This window comes from Hevea brasiliensis, chromosome 3 (genome assembly GCF_030052815.1).
Source record: "Hevea brasiliensis isolate MT/VB/25A 57/8 chromosome 3, ASM3005281v1, whole genome shotgun sequence".
NCBI classification, from domain to species: Eukaryota; Viridiplantae; Streptophyta; class Magnoliopsida; order Malpighiales; family Euphorbiaceae; genus Hevea; species Hevea brasiliensis.
Genome location: NC_079495.1, coordinates 97,646,682 through 97,659,694, shown reverse-complemented (window position 1 = coordinate 97,659,694; position 13,013 = coordinate 97,646,682). Strand labels below are relative to the sequence as shown.

Sequence of the window (13,013 nt, the reverse complement as noted above, 5' to 3'; positions counted from 1 at the left end):
CAAGCTTGGCTTTTTGAAATCTCTGTGGAAAGGGAAGCGGTGGCTTGTAAGGCTCTAGAGGTACGTATTTTTCTTCTTTCTCTTCAACCTCCTCTTTACCTTTTCTTGCACTCTCTTTTTCACTCTCTTATTTTTCATCTCCCTCAACATCTTCCTCATTTTCTCTCTTCTTAACTTTTTCACTCTTCTCATTATGCACTATTTTACCACTCTTCAGTGTGATGGCATGACATTGCTCCCTTGGATTTTTTATCTGACTAGGAAGTCTTCCTATTGATTTGGTACCTGAGGAGCTTGCTTGTTGTGCAATTTGATTTTCTAGCATCCTATTGTATATTTGCATCTGTTCCAGCCTTGCTTTTATCTCTCTCATCTCCTCATCATGCTTAATTTGATTGGTAAGAATTTGTTGTAACAAAGCTTCGGTTGTAGAACCTTGTTCTTGTTGTTTTGATAGAGGTGCAGGATTTGCATTCCTTTGTTGAAAAACAAGTGGTGGTTGCCTAGGCTGTTGGTATTGATGCCCTTGTTGTTGTGGTGGAAAGTTCTGAGTTGAAGCTTGATTTTGTTGATTCCCCCATGAAAAATTGGGTGATTCCTCCAAGCATATGAAGGAAAATTTACTCCACAACTCATTGTTTCTTCTGTATAAGCAACTTTTTGAGAACTTCTAGAACATGATAATGAACTGACTAGCATACTTAAATCCTTCATTTTCTTAGTAAGGACATTAGTGAGTGCATCAAATTTGGCATTGATCTTGTTGAATAGATCAAGCTCATACATTCCAGCAACTTGCCTTTTTGAGTTGGAGTTAACCCTCTTGGACTACTCCACAGATGAGTGTTTTTTGCTATTTTCTCTAACAACTCATAAGCTTCATCTTCATGCTTAATGATGAATTACCCTCCAGTTTGAGCATCAATGATTCCTCTAATAGCAGGAGTGACATTTGTGTAAAAATTATGGTTTATCATCCATTTAGGAATGGCATGATGTGGACATTGTTTCTCCAACTCCTTCCATCTCATCCATGACTCATAAAGAGTCTCATCTTCTCTTGGTCTAAAAGCAATCATTTGATTCCTCAACTCTTAAGTTTTTCCAGGTGGAAAGTATTGAGCAAGAAATGCATCAGTGAGCTGCTCCCAATTTGTAATTGAGTTGTGAGGTAAAGAATCAAGCCAATCCAATGCTCTATCTTTCAAAAAGAATGGAAACAATTTTAGCCTTGCTGCATCATCAGACACTCTAGGTTGTTTTTTGCATATCACAAATCATAGCAAACTTCTTAAGATGAGTATGAGGATTGTCTGAAGGATGTCCCCCAAATTAGGAATTTTGAATCATTTGTAGTACTCCAAAATTCATCTTGTAGCTATTTGCATCAATTCTTGGTCTTGCTATACTCTCTCTCAAATCATCAAAACGAAAGAATGCATGATCCATCATATTTCCCCTAGGCACATTAGCATTTACAACTTCTTCACCATGAGCTACATTTTCATTGTTTTGATTATTTTCAGCATTACCACCACCAATTCTAATTCTCTCATCAGTCATTTCTGCTTTAATTTCAGTTGCTCTCAAGGCTTCTTTTCTTCTTCTGGTTTCTTTCTTGTTGGCTCTACAAAACTTCTCAATTTCAGGATTATATACGAGATATGTCACTTATGCTTTTGGCTCTTATCATAAAAGATTAAAAACTACCTAAAAAAACAAACACAAAATGAAAAGATAATAAAAATAAAAACTATAAACAACTAAAATAATAAAGAATTCAATCTTAAACAAACAACTCCCCGGCAACGGTGCTAAAAACTTGATGTAACCCAACCGCAAGTGCACGGGTCGTTCAAGTAGTATAGAAAAAGATATCGTTCCCACAGAGAGTTGTGTTTTCAATTGAATTTTTTATGTAAAATAAACTATGTTGAAATTATATTTTAATCAAATAAAAAAAATAAATTTGAAAATTTGAAGCATAAGGTATGAAAACGTAAAACTAAATTCAAACAATGACTATTTAATAATTCATAAAATAAAGAAATTGATAATATTAATAATGAAAATTAATAAAATGAGATTAAACTAAACACTTAAAAGTAAAATTTCAAGTAATAATTGATAAAAGACGATTCTGGAGTTAAAGGTTCATATTTAAGTCAATTTGGGATTTTCCTAGCTAGTCCAATCTATGAAATTTATGGGTTTAAAGGAGATTAATTCTAAAATCCTTTGAAACCTCTTTCGAGTGAGATAAATAGTGTCTTAATTAACTTAATTCTACTTTCGTGAAGTTAAAATTAACCAAGACCCACTAGGTTCTTTAATCAGTCTATTAAAACCCTCTTAACCCTTAGTCTATCTCTAAATCTAAGTTAATTTAGCCCAATTTCTTGATTAACTATTACTTGGTTTTCTCATTTTGGTGCTTCAACCAAGGATTAAAAACATAACTTAATGAGGCCCTTCATTAAGCATGTGAATAAACACACAAGAAATGGATTAAACCTCATAAATTTCATTAAATTACGACTAACCCAGTTCAAATCCACAAAAATAATTAAACTATTACATCCCTTACTCCAGAATCAAAGAAAACTACTCACAATCCATGTTTAACACAAGAAATTCTAAGTAAAAGAGGAAATAAATCATGAAAATAAACTAAAACTAAAGAAACCCGATAGGAAAAACGTAGAAAATAGTGAAGAAGAGAAGAATAAGCTGGATTCTGCTCTCAAAAATGGAAGCCGGCTGCTACTCTATTTTTCTGCCCCTCTCTCTGTCTTCCTCTCTTTCTTCTTATTGTCAAAAATGAGGTAAGGGCACTATTTATACTTTCTGACAAATAACCCTAAAAATGGTGTATTTGAGGAAGGGATTCATGTATAAAAATTCTTCTGCCAGCTCATTATGAAGACTTGCACAAGTTGTGCAAGCTTCCTATGCAGATTCTGAGCAAATTTGATGGTTTTATGTGTTTCCCAGGATGTTGCATAAGTGAGGCGTGAGACTGCATAAGTTATGCAGTAGCTTATGCAGTTTTTGGCAGGTTTAGGGGCTCTTTCCGTGAAGCTGCATAAGCATAGTGCGAGACTGCATAGGTTATGCAGTTTTCCGTGAAGCTGCATAAGCAGGGCGTGAACTTGCATAAGTCATGCAGTAACTTATGCAAGTTTCGGCAGGTTTGAAAAGTTGCTTCTTCTCTCTATGCAAAACTGTACAACTTATGCAGTAAGTTATGCACATTTTGGCCACTTTGCATTCTTCAACTTTCAAGCTTTATTTTTGATATCTTTGGCTATAGGAATCACTTCTCATTGGCATAATTTCCTTTTAGTCCCTCAAAAATACCATTTTACCTACAAAACAAAACAAAATCACAAATCAACCCAAAAATTGACAATTATGGAATACTATCTAAATAACTAATAAAATTGGCTAAAAGTGACTAACAATTGAATGAAATGGCCATGAAATCTAACATAAATGACTATGCAAAATGCATGTATCAAATGTATTGTTCCAAAGAAATTCCAAGAAAAAAAATAATGTAAAACTTTTAGCTGCAAACAATTCCAAAATCAAAATCAATTACAAAACAGTAGCCTCAGTAGCCAATTCAAATCTTCTTTTGAAAACCTCGCTTGTTTTAATAGAAAATATTAGTCATAGTATTATTTTAGAGACACTATTCATTAATCTGATAACTCCCCACAAAGTAAACTATGATAGTATCTCTTTTAGAATAAAGAATCAAAATCTTGTTTTCCCTTTTGTTGAAAAACCCAAAACAAAGAATTTGAATATTATCAAAACTTATTCCATTTTTCATCATCAAATAAATGTTTTGGCATAGGAAACAAAATAGTATTTACAAAAGGATATTTCTTTACAAAACAGCTTGTTTTCAAAAATCAAATTTTTGATAAATGCTTATTACAAACTAACCCTTGTGAGTTTTTACAGATGGTAGAATCATCAAACAATGGTGATTTAGTCCACTTTGGATCGATAGTCCTTTCAAAAACTCCGGCCCAGAAATTCAGAATTAATGTAGCCAGAACTGCAAATGTTCCCACAAAAAAGCACAAATGTTTATTAGATAATCTTTGGACTTTAATACAAAACAAAAGGTTGGGAGTAACAACTCTCAATGCACTTTGTATTGAATTCGAGGAAGTTAATGATTATGTGGCTAACCTTCTTAGTAGAATTAAATATCATGAGGATCATATCATGGTAGCTCAATCATTCATTGAGTTTTTACAAAACTAACTTTTATACAAAACTCATACATCCAGAATTAGTTCATCAGACCTATGCACTTCTAACCAGAATCATCACCTTGAATTACAAAAACAAGAATTTGAAGGCTTCGGATTCCCACTGGATTCTAGTGTAAAATTACAAAAGCAAAGGACTGAAGGCCTAGGATTCTCACTGGATTCTAGTGTAAAATTACCATTAGCCCCACTGGTCAATGTGAAAAATTATCACCATAGTGAGGTCCTTTTTACTTCACTTTGTGCAAATAAGTCCTTAGAACATTTTCAAACCCGTTGTCTTTCGAAGAAATTTAGGTGACAAGTTCTCAACGGTCTTCCTTAAGAGATTCGCGAGAAGATCTTACAAAACATCATCCAGCTCAGAACCAAAGAACAGCTGAATTTTTTCCAAAAATGTCTCAATTTTACAAAAAATAATCAGCAGAATCACAATGGATGGTCATGGGAAGGGGAGTTCTATTCAAAACCTCATTTTCATTGCACTCAGGAACATCTTAACAGAATTCCTCTCGTCTATCCAGATTGTGAACACAGCTTAGATCTCAGCATCCCTCGCTTCAAAGCAGCTTGGATATCTAGAACCCGATATCTAGACCCAAGACAACTATTCAATTGGGGAATGTTAGATGGAGTCCGAGTTACAAAATCTAATTATGAAGGGACAAGATTTTTAGGAAATTGAGTCCTGCAAGAAGTCAAAAGACTATTGTTTTCCCAAAAACCTGTCAATGTACAAATCATTTCAACACCTCTAGAAGTATTAGCGAATGGAGAGCTATAACAAGCAATTCATTGCTTCTACCTGGATACAAAACTTTTTTATCTCTATCATCTTCCAGATTGGTTGTGCAATCATGAAGATCATTTTGTCCAAATCAACAAATGACGAGCAAAGACAGTCGTCGATAACTAGCAAAAATACCGATATCCAGAGTATATACTAGTTCATACGGGTATATATTGTCGGATATTTATTCACTATAATCATTTGCCAAGTCCAAAACCCTTTCATATTAAAACACAGTATTAAAAATACATGATTCAATATGAAAGCTATTATGACTTACCGTTTGTCTCGTCAGAGGATGAAATGAGTGAAGATGAGGAGACATGGCATAACCTACAAAACATGATAGAAGGATGAAGGGGTGGTCCCAGCTCCACTCCACTTAAAAAAAAAATTTAAGACCGGAAAAAGAAATTTATGGCAGCAACAGATCATCCTTTTTCTTTTCCTTTATTTTTGCTTTTACTTCTACTTTTGTATTATTCCTTTGCTTTTCTGCTTTTGTTTTTTTTTTTTTTACTTTTTCTTTATTTCAAAACCCGACAGGACAATGTTCACCTATCACTGTTTACTTTTACTGTTCACATATGAAAACAATAGGAAAGAACTGTTCAAGCACTGTTGTTTTCACATGTGAACAGTAAAAGTAAATAGTGACAGGTGAACAGTGTCCCATCGGGTTTTGAAAGAAAGAAAAGTAAAAATGCAAAAATAATTACAAGATCAGAATATAAAAGTAAAATGGATAATTTTGCCGCCTTAAATTTCTTTTGCTAGTCTTAAATTTTTTTTTTTTTGAGATTTTGTACCAGCGAAGAGGTACCACAACCTTCTTCATTATCATTTCTCAAATCGATTATGGGTTCTAAATCAAAATCGGCTGTAGAGAAATTGGTTTTGTTTTACAATAACTATTCCATTATTACAAAATATTCTTCATCATTTTTAGCTCCCACCAATCTAGCCATGACATGTGATCGTTGGGTAATAAATAATTGATTTTGTACTGGATTTTGTGGCAAGAGATTTTTCCCCTTAAGCCACTCTTTTATTCCTTGGTTTGTAATTGCTTTGGAGACATTGAGTGAGTCCCACCATTTTACCTTGAATCTTCTGGCAATGAAATTCAGTCCATCTTGGGATCGAAATTCAAAAAACCAGATGAGAACCCAGGGTAAAAAGAATTTTGAAGAAAACAAGAGAAGAGGCGGAAGTCTTTTCTCTTTGGATGAGGGTTTGTAACGGGTTTTGAAGAGGCTTAAACTCTTTAATACTTCTGGTGTAAGAATTTTAGGTACTACACCAAAGTACTTCCACCAGTGAGTAAACCATGTAGGAGTTTTGGAAGGATCAAATCTTTTTTGAAAATAAAATAGCCATGAATGACTATTCTTATGGTTTTGTATGAGAAAGGTATTATACCATGCTTGTTGGTAATTTCAGTAGTTGAAATGTTGGCAATGGTCAATCCTATTTTGGAATGATAAAGGGAAAATTTTTGGTTTTGTAAGTTCTTGCCCCCCAATCAGAAGGATTAAGGACGTTTTAGATGTGGCAAGTTGAATAAGCCGGATCAGCATGGTTTTCTTTTAAGTAAAAATGTTTGAATTTTATTGAGCCAGTGAATTCAACGATTGCCTGGCAGTAGGATTGGGTCTTTGTAAGATCTCATGGTTTGTAATGCCATCCTTTTGGAAAAACTTTTGAAATTGCTATGGAAGCGTCTTGGTGTAAAAATTCATTCTCTATAATCAAAATATTTTAAAAATGTGTTTTTGTAATCCATTGTGAAGACTTCTTTTTAAATTTTGTTTGGGACAATTATTTGAAAAGAATTCTGTTGGAAAAGACTATTTTGGAAATCGATTTGTAAAATCTCATTTGCTTGAAAAATATTTTGAGAAAGAGTTTTTTGGAAGGAAGATTATACTTTCTCAAGGGTTTTGGAAATGGGTTTTGTAGATTTACCTTTCTGGGTAATGTTTTGTAAGGCCTAAAGAATTTCAGGAAATCTAGAGAGTGATTCTATCCATTTTTGAATCTGGCTGTCAGTCTCTAGAGCTTGAGACTCAATATATTTTGTATGATCTTCTTCTTCTTCCGCTTCGACTATGTCTACCCAAGTTTGTATAGGCTTTGCAGAAGAGATGACTAGTTTTGTAGTGTTTGGTTTTGTAGAGGCTGAGGCTTCAGCCTTGGTATTTTTCTTTCTGGGCATTGGCCTATTTTGAAGAAACTCTCTGATTAGAAAGTCTGTGATGAAATTTATATCTCCTTTTATAAATTTAATTTTGAAATAAAAAATACTTAAAATTGCTTGCCATCATGCAAAAATCAATTTTGATGCAAGATTTTGAACATTTTTTTGCCAAACTTCTTTGGCTGATTTGCAATCATTTCCAAGTAAAAATTTTTGGTTTAATAAATCACTTTAAAATTTTTATATGCACATGACAATTGTAAAAATTTTTTTTTTATTGTAGAGTACTTCTTTTGACAATCATTCCAATGTGCGGAATGGAATTGAACTATTTGTTCTTTTCCGTTTTGAAACTGTTTTAAAATTCCTCCATAACCTAACTCTGAGTCGTCCGTTTCGACTACCTAAGAGGCTAATGGATCCGCTAAATGAAGACAATGAATGATTTGGACCTGTTGTTTGATGTGACGGATCACTTCAGTGTGATGATCTGTCCGCGGAATATGGTTTTTCTTTAACCTATCTTGCTAGGGTTTTGCTAGACGGTTAATATTTAGACAAAAATCTAAGACATAGTTTAAGCTACCTAAGAATCTCTGTAGCTGGGTTTTATCTAAGATTTTGTCAGGAAATTTATTTGCAAATTCTAGACTTCTCTCTATTGGAGTAATGGTTCTTTGGGATATGTAATGGCCTAGAAACCTAACCCTAGTTTGGAAAAGAGAAATATTTGATTTTGAAATGGCAATGCCATTTCGTTTTGTAACAGATAAGAATGTTCTTAAGTGTTTGAAGTGTTGTTCAATTGACTCTAAGAACACAAAAACATCTTCTATACAGACTATGCAAAATTTTGAATATGGATTAAAGATTCATTCATAATTTTCTAAAACTCTGATGGGGCATTTTTTAAGCCAAAAAGCATGACTTTCCACTCATACTGTCCAAAGAAAATTGTGAATGTGGTTTTGTATCTATCTTTTGGATCAATTTGTATTTGCCAAAATCCTTATTTCATATCAAATTTGTAAAAGATTTTTTTTTGTTTGAAATTGGATACCTAGTCCATTTCAAAGCTTTATTCAAAGGTTTGTAATTAATTACTAATCTATGAGTGCCTCTTTCTATTTCTGAATTTTTGTTTACATAAAAAGCTGCACAACTCCAAAGAGACCTAGATTCTGTAATTAATCATTTTTTCTTTAAATCCAAAATTTCTGAACGACATTGTTGTTCCAGTTCAACATTCATTTGGAAAGGTCTGGCTTTTGTAGGTATCTTATTTTCATCGAAACCATTTTCATATGGCAAATCTACCATATGTTGTTTTCGATTCCAGAAAGCATTTGGTAAATCAGAATAAATTTCTTTTTCAATTTGATTTTTGAACTCAGAAATTTTCTTTTTAACCAAGTCATTTTGTAATTGGTTTTCAATTCTTTTTAAAGAAACATCTTGCTGTAAATGCTGCAAATGTTGCTTTTTTCCTTCTATTAAAACATTAATCTCATTATTATAAATGGAACAAGCTTTTATAATATTGAGATTTCTTGTTTTTGGTTTTGTAACAAAGGGAAAAACAAGAGTTTATTTTGTAGTTTTGAAAGAGATATTATCATCGTTAACCTTATAGGGAGTTATTAAATTAATGAAATGAGTCCCTAAGATTATACTATGATGAATATCTTGGACAATTACAAATGAAGTTTTGAAAAGAAAATCACCATTAACTATAGAAGTTTCTGTCTTATAGCTAATAGCCATTTTTGAATTATTTGCTGCTGAAAGTTTTTTTGTAGTTTTTTCATGAAATTTCTTTGGAACAATTCCTTCTTTAATACAGTTTAAATATGCTCTTGTATCAAATAAGGCAATTGTATTAATTTTGAAATCTTTTGAAAAAGCAATGATAATTTGTATTAAATATTTTCTGAGGGTAATCTGGTTGAGGATAAAAAGAAAATCTTCTTGAGGTTTTTGAGTTTCCAAACTATTTTCTTTATTTTTCTCAGACTCCTCGTGGGGTTTTGAAAGCAAAAGCTGAATTGCTTTTGATTCCTGTGCCTGTTTTTCTCTAAGTTGTCTAAACTCATTCTTAGTGATTTTTATTTCCTTTTGGAGGCATTGGATTGGAGCTTTGGATTGTTTTAGAGGTTCCTTTCTACCTATTATGGTTGTAAGACCATACGCGGGTTTTTCCACAAAAGGTAGAATAGAAGGGTTTTGTAATTCTTTTTGAACTTTAGAATGCTTTAAAACATCTAAAGACTAATTCTTGATTTTTTAAAAGCATGTTGACATTTTTTGTATTTTCTTCAGATTCAATTTTAGAGTCTGAATTGGATGAATTAGTGACTAATCTATCTTTTTGTAAAGACATATTTTCTTCGGACTTCTGATTGGAGTTTGAATAATTAGAAGAATTAGTATTCAAATTTGAATTACCAGTTCTTTTTGTAATGGTTCATCATTGTTAGTGAATTCAGGAACTTTGAAGTCACTTTATGTTTGTAATTCTGAGATTGTTCTTGGAAGAGGTTCTTTTTGTAATTTTACCTTCCTAAGAGAAGGATGTTTAGATTGTATTTTTCTACCATCTGAAATTTCTCATTCATGAACTTTATTTCTAACAGTGACAGGGTTTACAAATAATTTTTCTTCTGTTTTCTTCAGAAGAGTTTTTAGAGTCGTAATGAACTTTGATTGGTTATCTTCTGACTCCTGTTGATTTGGTTTTGAATATTTTAAAACTGGGGTTATTACTTCTGTAGATTTTTTGGAAGTTTTGGATTTTTTGGAATTTTTGAAAAATGGATAAGAAATGTCATGATATTCAGCATACATTTCAAACTAGTAAAAAAAAAGAATATGGACTTTATGTTCGTGTAGAAAGTCGTAATATTCCTTTTGAATTTCTTTCCTTTGATCATTAAAATTTTTGAAAAACTATATTTTCTTTTTATGATTTTTAGCGGACTAAAAATCATCATGCAAATATTGTTTGTCTACTTCAAAATTTTTTTCAAGTACGTTAAGTTCATGGTTTACATTTTCTGTAATGGCTGAAAAAGTAGGAGAAGTGGGTTCTGATTCTGTTTGGGTTTCAACCTGAACAGACTCATTTTGTAAATTTGTATAAATTGGATGAGGAATATTTGTAGAGTAATTTATATTTTATAAGGTGGAACTAGGTATTGCTAAGGTAGAAAACCTAGAAGAGCTAGGTAAATTTGAGGTAGAGTACCTAGGCTGGATATTTTGTATTTCAATTGGTTTTGTGACAGATAAACTTATGATAGAGGGTATACGAGATACTCTTCCTATGTCTATCATACTGGATGTCAAAGAATCATCTGAAAACCTAAGACTTCTGTTTAAGTTAAGGCTGACTCTTTCATCTTCATACTGGGTGATTTGCCTTAATTAAACGTTTGGTTCAACTATTTTTAAAGATTCTGGTTCCACTACACATTCTAAGATCTATTCTTCTGGCAAGTTTATGTCTTTCCATTGGATAGATCTAGAAATTACAGTGTTAGATTTTGTAAGATCAATTTATAAAAGTAATTTTTCTTCTCTTTTACTCTGAAACTTATGTTTTGTAGCAAAAGCATAAACCATAGCTTTGTAATGAATTTTGTAAATCAAAGTAAGAGGAATAGATCCATCAAGCATTTTGTAATTGTAAGTTTTGATTTGTAAAACAAGGGATTTGTAATATGACTGTCGTTTAACGAAACAGTAAAATTTGAATAACAATCGAAAGAGATTGGTCCACTACACAAACTAGACTCTACTGAACTAAGTAATGAGTCCTGAAAGTTTATGAACCTAGTATCTCTAAGAACTGTTAGGATTGAGGTGTTCAATCTTTCTTTTGTAAGAGGTTTAATTTCGATTTGGACTAAACCTATGTGGATCTATTTGTATTGTTTATCACGGTGTTTTTATAAAGATTTTTGAGACAGAAGTGAAACGGTCTCAAAAGGTTTTGAAATCTGAAGATCTCTTTTTTTAGTTTTGATTGTGAAATCGGTTTTGAAGAAATTAAGTTTTGTAGTCTGATAGATCTAATTTTTTTATACTTTTGAAATTTCCCAATTATCTATACATTTTTTCAAAATTTTCGATTATAATTTCTTCACTATTAATTATCTTTCTCGACTCAGAGGACGAGGTAGAAGAGTTTGAAGAAGAAACAGTCCTACAGAAAATAGGATTCATACTTATAGAATTTTTGTAGGTTGATCTTTTGAGTCAAGTGAGATAATCGCCAAAAGAATCACTGTCCTAAACACACGCCTTCACTCGGCTTTCAAAGACGAGACTTACAACCCAGGCCTGTTTACACCTCTAAAGAAGTTGTCTTATCGCCTTAATATCATTTTACCAACCTCTCAGAAATGTTTGAATGTGAATCCAAATCTTAAATAGAACCTTCCCCCCCCCCCCCCCCCCCCAAGGCTCTGATACCAAGGACGCACCGAGATCGACAGGGGGATGAGCTAACAAGGAAGAAACTACTCTCTAAATCTTGAAAAATATATAAACAATTTAACAAATAAACAAAATTTACAAAAAAAAAGATAAGAAATCTTCGGAAATGAAATTTAAATATGATATATATATATATATATATATATATATATATATGCATATTAGGCGGTTAAACCAGCCACATACATGCAAAATTTGTAATTTTGTATAGAGATTTCAAAGAAAACTTACTTTGAAATTTTATAAACTTTTGTAAGTTTTGTATAGAGGTTTTGGAGATGTAATTTCAGGTAGGACTTACAAAGGTTGCTCAACACATGAGCTTCCTAAGATCTACTACAAGGAAGTTACAAGGTTTTGTGAGTGAGGTAGAGGTAGGGTAGGACGGGAAGTGAATCGACCTTCTTGCTCTTTGCTTGCCTCGGGGTGATCTTCCCTCCAAGACCTTCTTTGGATTCTCTCTGTTTCTTGGATGCCGAAGAGAAATGGAATTGGAAAGATGAATTTGGAAGATACCAAATTTGGAAGATGGATTTGCTTTGAATGAGTGCCTCCTTATATAGAAATGACTAGGGGCAGGTTTGTAATTTTTTAAATTTTGAATAGTGTCTGCCACTTGACATTTTCACGTGTGAACAGTACTTGAACAGTGTCTTGAACTGTTCTTCTTGTCGGGTGAACAGTACTTGAATAGTTCTTCCTGTTGTTTTCACATGTGAACAGTAAATATGAACAGTGATAGGTGAACAGTGTCCCGCCGAGTTTTGAAAGAAAGAAAAGTAAAAGTGCAAAAATAATTACAAGATCAAAATATAAAAGTAAAATGGATAATTTTGCCGCAATAAATTTCTTTTGTCGGTCTTTTTTTTTTTTTTGAGATTTTGTACCACAACCTTCTTCATTATCATTTCCCAAATCGATTACGGGTTCTGAATCAGAATCGGCTATAAAGGAATTGGTTCTGTTTTGCAATAACTGTTTCATTATTGCAAAATATTCTTTATCATTTTTAGCTCCCGCCAATCTAGCCATGACATGTGATCGTTGGGTCAAAAACAACTGGTTTTGTACTGGATTTTGTGGTAAGAGATTTTTCCCCTTAAGCCACTCTTTTATTCCTTGGTTTATAATTGCTTCGGGGACATTGAGTGAGTCCCACCATTTTACCTTGAATCTTCTGGTAATGGAATTCAGTCCATTTTGGGGTCGAAATTCAAAAAACCAGATGAGAAGA

The 13,013-nt window shown here is 32.6% G+C and overlaps 1 non-coding gene across 1 annotated transcript; it reads left to right on the top strand.

The window, feature by feature from the left end:
* The first annotated feature begins 987 nt into the window (after nucleotides 1–987).
* Nucleotides 988–1,095, top strand: LOC131178887 (small nucleolar RNA R71). The gene has a single exon (XR_009147895.1). It is a non-coding gene; the product is annotated as a small nucleolar RNA R71 (small nucleolar RNA).
* The last annotated feature ends 11,918 nt before the right edge of the window (nucleotides 1,096–13,013 follow it).